This window comes from Solanum lycopersicum, chromosome 12 (assembly GCF_036512215.1).
Source record: "Solanum lycopersicum chromosome 12, SLM_r2.1".
In the NCBI taxonomy this organism is placed as follows: Eukaryota; Viridiplantae; Streptophyta; class Magnoliopsida; order Solanales; family Solanaceae; genus Solanum; species Solanum lycopersicum.
The window spans coordinates 6,664,492-6,676,889 of record NC_090811.1 but is presented as its reverse complement, the minus strand read 5'-3'; the positions used below and the strand labels follow the sequence as shown (position 1 = coordinate 6,676,889).

The 12,398-nt window shown below is 35.2% G+C and overlaps 1 pseudogene; it reads left to right on the top strand.

Moving 5' to 3' along the window:
- The first annotated feature begins 614 nt into the window (after nt 1-614).
- On the top strand, nt 615-11,095 carry LOC101246696 (serine/threonine-protein kinase STY13-like; annotated as a pseudogene).
- The last annotated feature ends 1,303 nt before the right edge of the window (nt 11,096-12,398 follow it).

Here is a 12,398-nt window from a genome sequence, read left to right as displayed (position 1 = left end):
TGAATGATCTTGCCAAAAAGAATATGATATTGAATGATCTTTGCCAAAACAGGTGGAGAGCGGATCTAAATATCTGGTAAAACTCTGTATACGTGCAGAGACTACAGCCAGTCGCTGACACTACGTGCAATTCTAGTATACTCAAATTTTGATTCTGATTAACTGAGAAATGAAGTTACTTTTCAAGTTTACTCTTGAGAAATTAGTCATTCACATTCTGCAGATCCTATCCTTTATAACAATGTGAATTTTCTGGCAATTGTGTCTGATTTCTTCTCTTTTCAGAAAAAGAAAAACGATGTTCAAAGTTGTTAACAATAGCATCCGTGTTTCGTTGTGGACCGCTAATGTTTGACTTTGTTTTGTAGGGAGATGATCCAGCACCGGTCATACACCCAGAAAGTTGATGTTTATAGTTTTGGCATTGTTCTGTGGGAGCTCATAACTGGGTTGCTTCCTTTCCAGAACATGACTGCTGTGCAGGCTGCTTTTGCTGTTGTCAACAAAGGCGTCCATCCAACAATCCCCATTGATTGTTTGCCTGTCTTATCTGATATCATGACTAATAATAGGCCAACTTTCTCTCAGTTTGTCAAGATGCTGAGACAGAAATCATGACTAATATCAGAAATGCACGTTTCAGGTGCTGCATTCATCCTACCGCTACAGGTTGATTCAGGAAAGAGGAAACTGGAGGCAAAAAAATGTTGAATGGCAAAACTGAGTTTGAGTCTGCCATGTGTATCTATCCGGCACAATTTCTTTTCAGATAGAAAAAGGGTTATAATTATGAGAAAAAACTAAACATTTGTCCTGTATTTTGTATCTTTTCCTTAAAACGGTGGATTTAAGACAGCGACTCGTTGTTAATACAGGATATCTGATGTGCATCTACGCATGTCAGATTTTGGCTGTGTTTGCTGAATTTGTTCAAATATATATCAGGTTCTGAATTACATGAAAGGCTCATCTATGCACGCAGCCTCGGTTTTTTGTGTTACACTCTGATAGTTGTATCAGTACAGCAGATATATAGGTACAGGAGAAATACAAATTGCCTCCAGAGCAGTATGGCATATCTAAGCCTCTGGCAAGTGTGCAAATTTGCTGTATTGAAGTATGGTAGCTTTTCAGATTGTATTGTTTTGATTTTGGAGACCATAACTTCCTCAGAACTCTTTTTGAAGGATGAATGTCACTCTTTTGCCTTGTTATTGAAAAATAGTCACTCTTCTAAATCTTCAATTATCTTATTACTTTTCTTCATTATCCTATTAGTGTATTTTCTTTTCATATCTTTTGTGATATGGTTTCCTAAAGTCGAGGGTCTATCGAAAAAAGTTACACTACTTTCACAAGGTAGGGGTACGACTTTATACACACCACCCTCCTTCTGACTCCACTTTTGAAATTTCACTGGGTATGTTAAAGGCTTGGAAAATAGTTATTTTTACTTGGTATTATACTCATCGAAGATAGTAGATAACTAATAAAATATTTGAGGTACGTACAAATTTGATCGAAGACATAGAATGGTTATCTATGTTTTGGGATTTTCTAGTTCCATACATCATGGCAAGGATCTATTATTTTAGTGTAATGCGGATATGATTAGACTGTAAAATCGGAAATATAAAATTATGAATGAAGATATTTGAAAAAAAATATTAAGTAATTTTTTATAATAGATGAAACGAAGAAAGTGAGATTAAGATAGTTCAAACATATGAAGAGGAGATGTGCAGATACACACACCATTGATAAAGGGAGAAGTGATTATAGATAGGACGAAATGTATTTTTAACTTATAGATCACATGATCTTAGAAACGAGGTTATGAAGGTCATAGATATTAGATCAATAAAAGGTTAGTATGTAGTTTAACGTCATCTCACTTTCTTACGGAATAAGTTTGGTGGTAATTTGGTGAACCATATATGTTTCCTCGTTCATTGGCAATATCATTATTTTTGTTAATCCTCCTTGTCTCATGCGCTTCAATTATAACATTATTTGACTGTTATTATTGTATTCCTTGTTTCTCAAATACAATGCAATGCTTTTTTTAAAAAATTATTATGTCCTGTTTACTTTCGTAGTTTTTTTTAATCAAATTGCTTTTACATGTATTGTTTGAGTCGAGGGTTTTTTGAAAATGATCTGTCTAATCGGTGTGTGTATATTTTACCCTTTCCGAACCCCCAAATTACGATAGTATGCGTTAATTGAGCCAAAGGTCTTTCGGAAATAACTTTCTACTTGGTATATGTACGTTTTACCTTTTTCAGATCCCATTCGTAAAATTACATCGAATATGTTGTTGATGTTATCGTCATAAAATTTAAGGGGTCAAAATGTATAAGAAAATAACTTAGGTGGATAATACATTAGAATGCAAAGAGGTCTAAAAGCAAACAACGTCGTTGAGGTGAAATGCTTTTGGCTATAAACGGTGGTTTTAGCACGGCGATTCCTAGGGTTTAGGCCGTAGAAGACGACGGAGTAAGATGAAGCCGGTAGTAAGAACAACAATGTCGAACGGACCTCTGATTTCATGGCTGATGATGATAAGGATGAATGCAACATCGGCGACCATGTAAATATTCTCTCTCTATATGAAAACTTGTCGATTATGTTATTTTGAGCAATATTAAAAATAGTTGATCTTCGATCTTTGTTTCAATGCAAATTAAAAAAAAGCACCTAAAATCATTGTAGATATTCATTTCATTTCGTCTGTTTGTTGGTACATGAAGTTAGTTGCTGATGTTATTTTGGTTTCTGAATTCAATTGTTTTAAAATATGGGCGTGTAAACTAGTAATATGACTCCAAAATGACTGTTTATGTCAATGAAGGATAAAGAAGCAACTAAAATTATGCATCCCTAGACTCGTTCTGAGTTTCATTTTTATCTAAATTCTTAGTTGGAAATGTGTTCCTATCTTATGTGCTTGTAAACTGTTTATGACGATTACATGAATTGGTGAATTCTCCTTATTTTCAGTTGAAACTTTGTTAAGATGTTATTACCCAGTCTTAACTATGGAGTATGGAAATAAAAGGGGTTTATGGTAGGTTATGGTCTATAATTATAGCTAAAATAGGTTGTGGTTGATTCTTTAATTGCATTTCAAATTATATTTGGAAGTGTAATATAAGTTATCATGAATTTGGGAAAGAAGGAGAGTGGTGGGATATAAGTTTTCATGGTAGGTGAAGATGTGCCAGTTCAAATATAATGGTGATTCGTCCAAATATTAATTATGTTTGTTTTTTTTCTTATTATTTAATTAGTAATGTCTAAAAATCAAAGTGGAAAAATGCATTAAATCTAGCTTAAGATATTTGATTCATCCATCTACCAAAATTCATTAAATATAATTATGTTATTTTGATTCGTCCAACCACCAAATTAGCCTTTTTTCTTCTTCTTATTTATTTGTATTTTCCCTAAATTAAAAGTGGAAAAAATCATTAAAATCTATTTTACAATATTTGATTTATCCAACCTCCAAAATTGTCTTATGTTTCTTCTTATTTATTACTTTTTTCTTGGATTCAAAGTGGAAAAATTCATTAAATCTAGCTTACAATATTTGATTCATCCGACCACCAAATTTCTCTTGTGTCTCTTTTTATTTATTTCTACTATCTTTAATTCGGAGTGCAAAAAATTATTAAATCTTGCTTTATTGTAGTAATTATGAGTATATTCCTTGAATGCAAAGTGGAAAAATTTATTAACTCTAACTTGTATCTACAACCAAATCACTTTTTTGGTGTGAACTTATTGGCTGATTAACTATAGTTAAAATAAAGAAAAAATCTCAAGCACATGTATTTTGTTTGATGTTTACTAAGATTTTAAATAATTAAGGACATTTGTAATTAATAATTGGAGAACATTTTAAAATTTATCCTCATATTTATTAGAGTCAAAATGAAATTTATTGAACACTAAAATAATTTTAATACAAGTAGGTCCCACATAATGTCTTACTCACACATGTAACTTGCGATTGAATACACCATATGCAAAAAAAAAAAAACATTATAGAGATTTTCTTTTATTTTAGCTAAAGAAAATTGTTTTCATACATCAGTCTCTCCTTGTTTTCTTCTTTTTTATCGAGTTCACTTCTCTCAGTTTTACTTCGATTTTTCTTCAAAGATCCAGTGGTCTAATAATTGATCTGCATCATTAAACAAGTAGAGTCATCACATTCTTCATATACCTCATTTCCAAGGATAGAAGTGGTTCATTTTCTTTCAATCTCAATTCAAATCGAGGTAAATTTATTTTTTTCTCTTTGACTTTGCCCTTGATCGTTCATTTTTATGAATATTCTATGGTTTGATTAAATTTTAACATTGGGTGATTCCTTTCCATCCGTCCTAGCCCTGGTAAATAGAGTTGCTTGGTACTTGTTGCGAGTGGGAAGTGATAGGTATCCCCTTGAATTAGTCGAAATGCATGCAAACTAAGCCTAAACACCACTCTTACTAAAAAAGATTTGAAATTGGAGTAATGTTTTCTCGTTCGTCCTTTTAAATCTATTTTTTTGGGACTAGTTTAGTCTTTTTCTTTATTTCTACAATGTGGAGTTCTGCTGAAAGTTGTACTATGTTTGAATTTTGGATATTTTTTTTGCCTTCGGAAGTTTGATATGGAGATAAAATTGCCGACATTTTTTCCTCTTGCAAAACCCCCAATAATCGGAAGAAAATTGTAGTGGTGAAAGTTGAAGTTGGAGATAATTGCTTCCTACCTCTAGTATGCTTATCATTAGGTTATTCATCAAAGAGGAAACATGATTACTCAGTTTCACAAGCGTTTGACCTTCTAAGTCTACATAGAAGAATTGATTTTGATGAACCTAACCGTTTCAATTTTTATGTTTTTCAGAGTTGTTGAGGTACGGCTTGATTTTAGAAATCTTCATGCAAAACAAATAAGCGGGATTGAAGCTCTTCTGCTGTACCTTATTTAACAGAAAAACTACCGCAACTCCGACATTTGTTGGACTTGTAGATTTGAATCAGAACTGTCGCAAATTTTTTATCATAAGCTTGGCGAGGGGCAAACATGTCTATTCAAGGTTATGGGATGAACAATGCTAGTGGTTCTGGTTCAATGGCAGTGGATAACAGCAGTGTTGGTTCAAATGGTTCTCACACTGATATTCTAAACCAGCAGGGTAATCACATCCACAACAACTATTCTGTTGCTGCTAGCGTAGTCGGGGGGAGAGTTTCTAGGTTGAGCGATGATGCCCTTGCTCAAGCCTTGGTTGATCCTCAATTCCCCACCACTGGGCTTGTGATTTGTGATGAGTGGACAATTGACTTGAGTAGGCTTACCATTGGACAAGCATTTGCTCAAGGCTCTTTTGGGAAGCTCTATAACGGAACTTACAGTGGTGAAGATGTTGCCATTAAGCTGCTAGAGAGGCCAGAACATGCTCTTGAGAAAGCTCACTTTATAGAGCAACAATTTCAACATGAGGTCAGGATGCTAGCAAATTTAAAGCATCCAAACGTTATACGATTTGTGGGTGCATGTCGTAAAACCATGGTGTTATGCATTGTGACTGAATATGCAAGCGGAGGATCAGTGCGTCAGTTCCTCGCGAAGCGACAAAACCGAGCTGTACCATTGAAGTTAGCAGTAAAGCAGGCCTTGGATGTGGCAAAGGGGATGGAGTATGTTCATGGTCTAAATCTTATTCATCGTGATTTAAAATCTGACAATCTATTGATTGCTGCTGACAAGTCAATCAAGATTGCGGACTTTGGTATTGCTCGGATTGAGGTGCTGACTGAAGGAATGACACCAGAAACTGGCACTTACCGCTGGATGGCTCCGTAAGCATCTAGACTCTATAGCAGCCTTGTTGTCTTGATCTTGTTTGAGCTTATTGCCAAATCCTATATTAGAGCTCTTAAGCTTTTTATCCTATCCTTTTAGGCTATTATTTTCTCTGTCTGCATTAATTTTTGTATTTAATTTTTTTAAAAATAACTTTGTTATGTGTTTCTTTAGCCAAACATCTTCCAGACACAACCTCTCTTCTTCTAGGAGGCAAGGGTAAGGTCTGCTTTCTCTCTACCCAACCCAGACCCCATTGAGTGGGATTTCATAGGGTATGTTGTTGTAGCATGTTGGATTCTCTTTATCGAATATTTTTTCTAAAAACTGTAGTGAAAAGCATGGAGGTTAAAAAGTTGATTGACCTTACTCTCTTTCAATTCCTTTCCATCATTTTCCTTTTCCTTCTTGTCCATGACTTGTAACTTGATTCAAGTTAGACACATTTAAGAGTGTTGCTTAGTTGTCAATGAAGATTAGGGTTCAATCATCCCAGTGACAGAAAACACCAAGTGTCTGCAAGTTGGATTGGATTCCATTTTCAAATAGAGTAATGTTTCGTTTGTCTGAAAAGGGGTCTAAGACATTAATTACCTCAGTGAATTTACTTATTGGATGTGTCTGAGAGATATAAACCACAATTCTATTCTTGTCAAATATGTAAATGGAAATTCTATTGGAAGTATATTAGAATAATGTATGGGTAAGAATGGGTCCCTGGCCTATGCAGTGGTATTAGTTAGGGTTTCTAAGTTAAGGTTTCTGACTAAATTTGCTGGAAAGGGTGAAACTTAAAAATGGAGCTCAAGGATGGCGTTACGAGCATTGTCACGACGCGCTAATGTTCCATTATATTTAATGAACACTAGATCATTAAGGCGTGTCCACTCAAGCCTATTTCTCTTTTTACTATGAATCTGCACATAGTAGAAAGTAATTAATAGGAGGACTTGGGATAATTAAGGTATGAATTAAATTAGTAATAATGTATTAATGTAATATGGTTTCTCACATGTTCATACACGCTCCAATTTCTCTCACAATCGGATGCGCTACAAGTTAAACTTTGCATTCTTATAGCAAACTGTTGCAAGTTTGGGACATTATGACCAAATTGCATCCACCATTCAACTATATAAGAGTAATTTTAAAATATTCATAACTTAAATGTTGAAGCTTTAAATACAATTAAAAGATGAAATTCTCACCTCGTGACCTCAAGGTTCTAGCTCTAATGGCTGATTCAATTCCAAGTAGGCCATCCGCTTTCATGTACACACCAAAACCAACAAAGTTCATGGAGTAATTTGAAGCAAAACGTGAAGCAGAATGGCTATAAGAAGTAAGTGAAGCGGAATGGCTATTAGATTCTTTCTCGCTAAAATCATTTTGCGCGTCATTTTTTAAAGTAGAACTAATCCGAAGTGCATGGCTTCAAGCAGTAATCCCATACTTCAAATTTCTTTAAGAGATGGCTTTGAACAAAAATGCGGGAGCTATGTGACACACGAGGAAATCAATGCCCGTCCTCAATGCTTGATAAGAAGAATGGCTTATTTGGTATTAAGTCTTACAACACAAGTTGCTACACCCGATTTGACAAATGCCTTATATATGTTGAACTAGATCTTTTGAAACAAAAGGAGCATTAAAACCCCATAATGATCAATCAATTAGTATAACTTGTTGAGTTAGCGAGATCGTAAATGAGGCCGATTATGACTCAGTATTCTGACATCTAACTTTTCGTGCCTCACATGCTATGTTATATTGATCCTTCGCATTACATACTTATTGCAATGGGTGTGTCATTGTTGTATGTACTCTTCAAAATACACAAATACTTTACAATAAAAATGTGCATACCTATAATGATACTTAGATGTAATTAAATTCATAGTCAATCCATACGAGAAGCGGATTTAGGATTTAAAATTTATCGGTCCCAATGATACGGGGGATTAAGCCTTCAATGAGGAGGGCAATAAAGCTTAAGCAAGTTCCCATTTATATCGTTGGACCAATAACTTACTTTGTAGATCCCAACAACTAGTTTTTATATATTTCTTACTGGATTCCACAGAACCTATACCCAATACTCTAGGGCCGCTCCGTGCAACAACATAATTAGTGCAATCCCACTTGTGGGGTTTGAGAGAGTAGCGTGTATGCAATGTTTCCCTTACCTTGTTGTGATAGAGCTTTCTTCTTAAAAGACCCTGAACTTTAAATAAACTTGCTAATTAGGAAGCAAGAGCATGCTCAATTTCCAACAAACAATTTACCTTAATACGTGACCTTTATACTCTCTTATCAAAGGCCATTTTTTCTGTGAGATCTAGATGCACTTCATCTAATCACTCCCTCACAATACTTCTTCGGCCTGACTTTACCTTTCATGAAGCCCTCCACTACAAACATCTCATACCTCCTATGAGGAGTGAGGCTTCTATACTCCTCCTCACATGTGCAAATCATCTTAGTCTCATATTCCTCATCTTGTTTAATATGGAGGCCACTCCTACCTTGTCCAGGATATCTCCATTCTTAATCTTGTCTCTCTTAGTATGCCCACAATATCTACCTCAATACTCTCATCACAACGATTTTCTTCTTATGAACATAAGATTTCTTAATAAGCCAACACTTTGCCCCATACTCGGTGGCGTATGCAGGACTTTTTCGTAAGTTGTGTCACCTTTTAGTTTTATATATATATATATATATAAATAAAAGTGAGAAAGGAGAAAATAATATAAAATGGTAAGTAATACTAAAGTAGAGAAAGAAGGAAAGAAAATAGAAAATTTGTATAAAAAATGAGGTTAAGCAGGTTCGCACACACGAGGAAATCAATGCCCATCCTCAATGCCCGATAAGAAGAATTGACTTATTTGACAACACATGTTGCTACACCCGATTTGACAAATGCCTTATATATATTAAACTAGATCTTTTGAAACAAAAGGAGCATTAAAACCCCATAATGATCAATCAATTAGTATAACTTGTTGAGTTACTGAGATCTTAAATGAGGCCGATTATGACTCGGTATTCTGACATCTAACTCTTCGTGCCTCACATGCTATGTTATATCGGTCCTTCGCATTACATACTTATTGCAATGGGTGTGTCATTGTTGTATGTATTCTTCAAAATACACAAATACTTTACAAAAAAATGTGCATACCTTTAATGATACATAGATCTAATCAAAATTCATAGTCACAAACAAGTCCATACGAGAAGCGGATTTAGGATTTAAAATTTATCAGTCCCAATGATACGGGGGATTGAGCCTTCAATGAGGAGGGCAATAAAGCTTAAGCAAGTTCCCATTTATCTCTTTGGACCAATAACTTAATTTGTCGATCCCAACAAATAGTTTTTATATATTTATTTACTGGATTCCACAGTATCTATACCCAATACTCTAGGTCCGCCCTGTTTAATAGTAGCAAGAACGTACTTAGTGCAATCCCACTTGTGGGGTTTGAGAGAGTAGAGTGTATGAAATGTTGCCCTTACCTTGTTGTGATAGATCTTTCTTCTGAAAAGACCCTGAACTTTAAATAAACTTGCTAATCAGGAAGCAAGAGAATGCTCAATTTCCAACTAACAATTTACCTTAATACGCGACCTTTATACTCTCTTATCAAAGGCCATTTTTTCAGTAAGATCTAGATGCACTTCATCTAATCACTCCCTCCCAATACTTCTTCGGCCCGACTTTACCTTTCATGACGTCCTCCACTACCAACATCTCACACCTCCTCTGAGGAGTAATGCGTCTATACTCCTCCTCACATGTCCAAATCATCTCAGTCTCACATCCCTCATCTTGTTCAACATGGAGGCCACTCCTACCTTGTCCAGGATATCTCCATTCTTAATCTTGTATCTCTTAGTATGCCCACAATATCTACCTCAATATTCTCATCACAACGATTTTCTTCTTATGAACATAAGATTTCTTAATAAGCCAACACTTCGCTCCATACTCGGTGGCGGATGCAGGATTTTTCGTAAGTTGTGTCACCTTTTAGTTTTTTTTAATATATGTATAAAAATAAAAGTGAGAAAGGAGAAAATAATATAAAATGGTAAGTAATACTAAAGTAGAGAAAGAAGGAAAGAAAATAGAAAATTTGTATAAAAAATGAGGTTAAGCAGGTTCGCACCCGCGATCTCAGGTTTGGAAAAGCTAAGACTTACCAACTAAGCTACACAAATATGTAGAGTATCACTTTGTACTATATATCTTTTTTATCTGTTTTCCCTTTTAATCACAATTTTTCCAAGTAAGCAAGCAGACTACTCTTAAATCCGCCCCTGCCCATACTACAGGGTCGGTCTAACCACCACTCTGTAGAACCTACCTGTCCATACTCCATATAATATGGATCACATGTTACCTTTAGTTGATGAAGAATAAGTATATTTGAAACCGTTCGGGTTTCTCCACTAGAACTCATCACCTCCAAGAATGATAAGAAAAACAAAAGCATTAAATCTATTTAGGGGGCAGGGGTGTCCACATGGGCTTGATTTGCCAAGTCTGTTCATATGTATTATAAAATGCCATCTGTTTATATGTATTATGATACGCCAAACTAATTTTAGATGTTGGTATATGGTATGTAAGAATATATTTTACAGTTTGTGTTATGTGTAACGGTGCTTGCTTGTATAGGCTGACTGTTTTATTAATTCATGCGTTAGTACCTGATTGTCATACTATTGAAAATTTATTGATATCGATTGGATGATCACCTTGGTTGGCACAATCTGATTCAAAAAAAGGAAAATGATGTTCAAAGTTGTTAGCAATAGCATCTGTGTTTTGTTGTGGATGTCTAAGCGTTTGACTTTGTTTTGTAGGGAGATGCTCCAGCACCGATCATACACCCAGAAAGTTGATGTTTATAGTTTTGGCATTGTTCTGTGGGAGCTCATAACAGGGTTGCTTCCTTACCCGAGCATGACTGCTGTGCAGGCCGCTTTTGCTGTTGTCAACAAAGGCGCCCGTCCAATAATCCCCAATGATTGCTTGCCTGTCTTATCTAATATCATGACCTGCTGCTGGGATTTTGACCCCGATAAGCGACCAACTTTCTCTCAGGTGGTCAAGATGCTTGAGGCGGCTGAGATAGAAATCATGACTAATGTCAGAAGGGCACGTTTCAGGTTCTGCCCTCGTCCTACGGCTACTGGGAAAGATTAAACTGGAGGCAAAAGACATTGAATTGAAAAACTGATTTTGAGTCGATAATATCTATCCGGCACAATCACTTTTCAGATGCAAAAGGGTTATAGTTATGCGAAAAAACTAAACATTTCTATGTTGTAGTTTGTTTCTTTTCTTTAAACTGTGGATTTAAGATAGCGACTAGTTGGCTTGCTGAATTTGTTCAAAGTTGTATCAGGTTGTGAATTATATGAAATACTCATCTATGCTTGCAGCCTCGTTTTCTTTGTTACACTCTGATAGTTTTATCAGTGCAGCACACATATTGTGATATGCTTTAGGGCTTATCAGAAGTAACCTCTCTACTTTTACAAGGTGGGGGGGGGGGGGTAAGACTGTGTGCACAACACCCTCTTCAAACTCAACTCTGATCGGTTTCGGCTGGAGAAGACGACGGAGTAAGATGAAGCCGATATAAGAACAACAGTGTTGAACAACGCTTACAATCGATATGTCAAATAGACCTATATATTCGTGGATCATGATGAGAAGGATTAATGCAACATCGATAACCGCGTAATATTCTCTTTCTCTTTTATATATATATATGTGTGTGTATATATATAATATTAAATCATTTTTCTTGTCAGTTTGCTGACTATGTTATTTTGATCTTTGATTCTCTGAGAAGTTTTAATTATGAGCTTACTAACTTGCAATTGGCTTCAACATAGTTGTTTCTTTCAATGCAAATCAAAAAAGCACCTAAAATTAAACATATATACTTATTGTAGAGATTCATTTCATTTTATAATTCTTGTATGTTTGTTGGTACATGAAGTTGGTTAGAAAATAGTTGTTGTCTTTATGTTGGCATGTTGTTTCTGATGTTATTTTGGTTTATGAATTCAACGGTTCTAAATTATGAGCTTGTTAACTCGCAACAAGACTACACAATGATTGTTTGTTTCAATGAAGTGTAATGAAGCAACTAAAATTATGCATCCCTAGGCTTGTTTTAGAGTTCCACTTTTTTTTAATCTAAATTCTTAGTTGGTGATGTGTTTCTATCTTCTGTACTTGTAATCTGTTTATGAGTACTTGATATTGGTGAAGTCTCCCTAATTTCAGTTGAAATTTTATTAATGATGTTATTACCAGTTCCAACTACTGATAACAAAGGGGTCTATGGTAGGTTATAGTCTGATTATGCTAAGCCTATGAAGACTAAGTTAGAGGTTGCCATGGTTAAGAGGCTTTCCATTCAGACTGTAGTTACTTTGGGATCGTGCGTGGTTTTTTTTTAATTGCATTTCGAATTAAACTACACCTTGAGCTA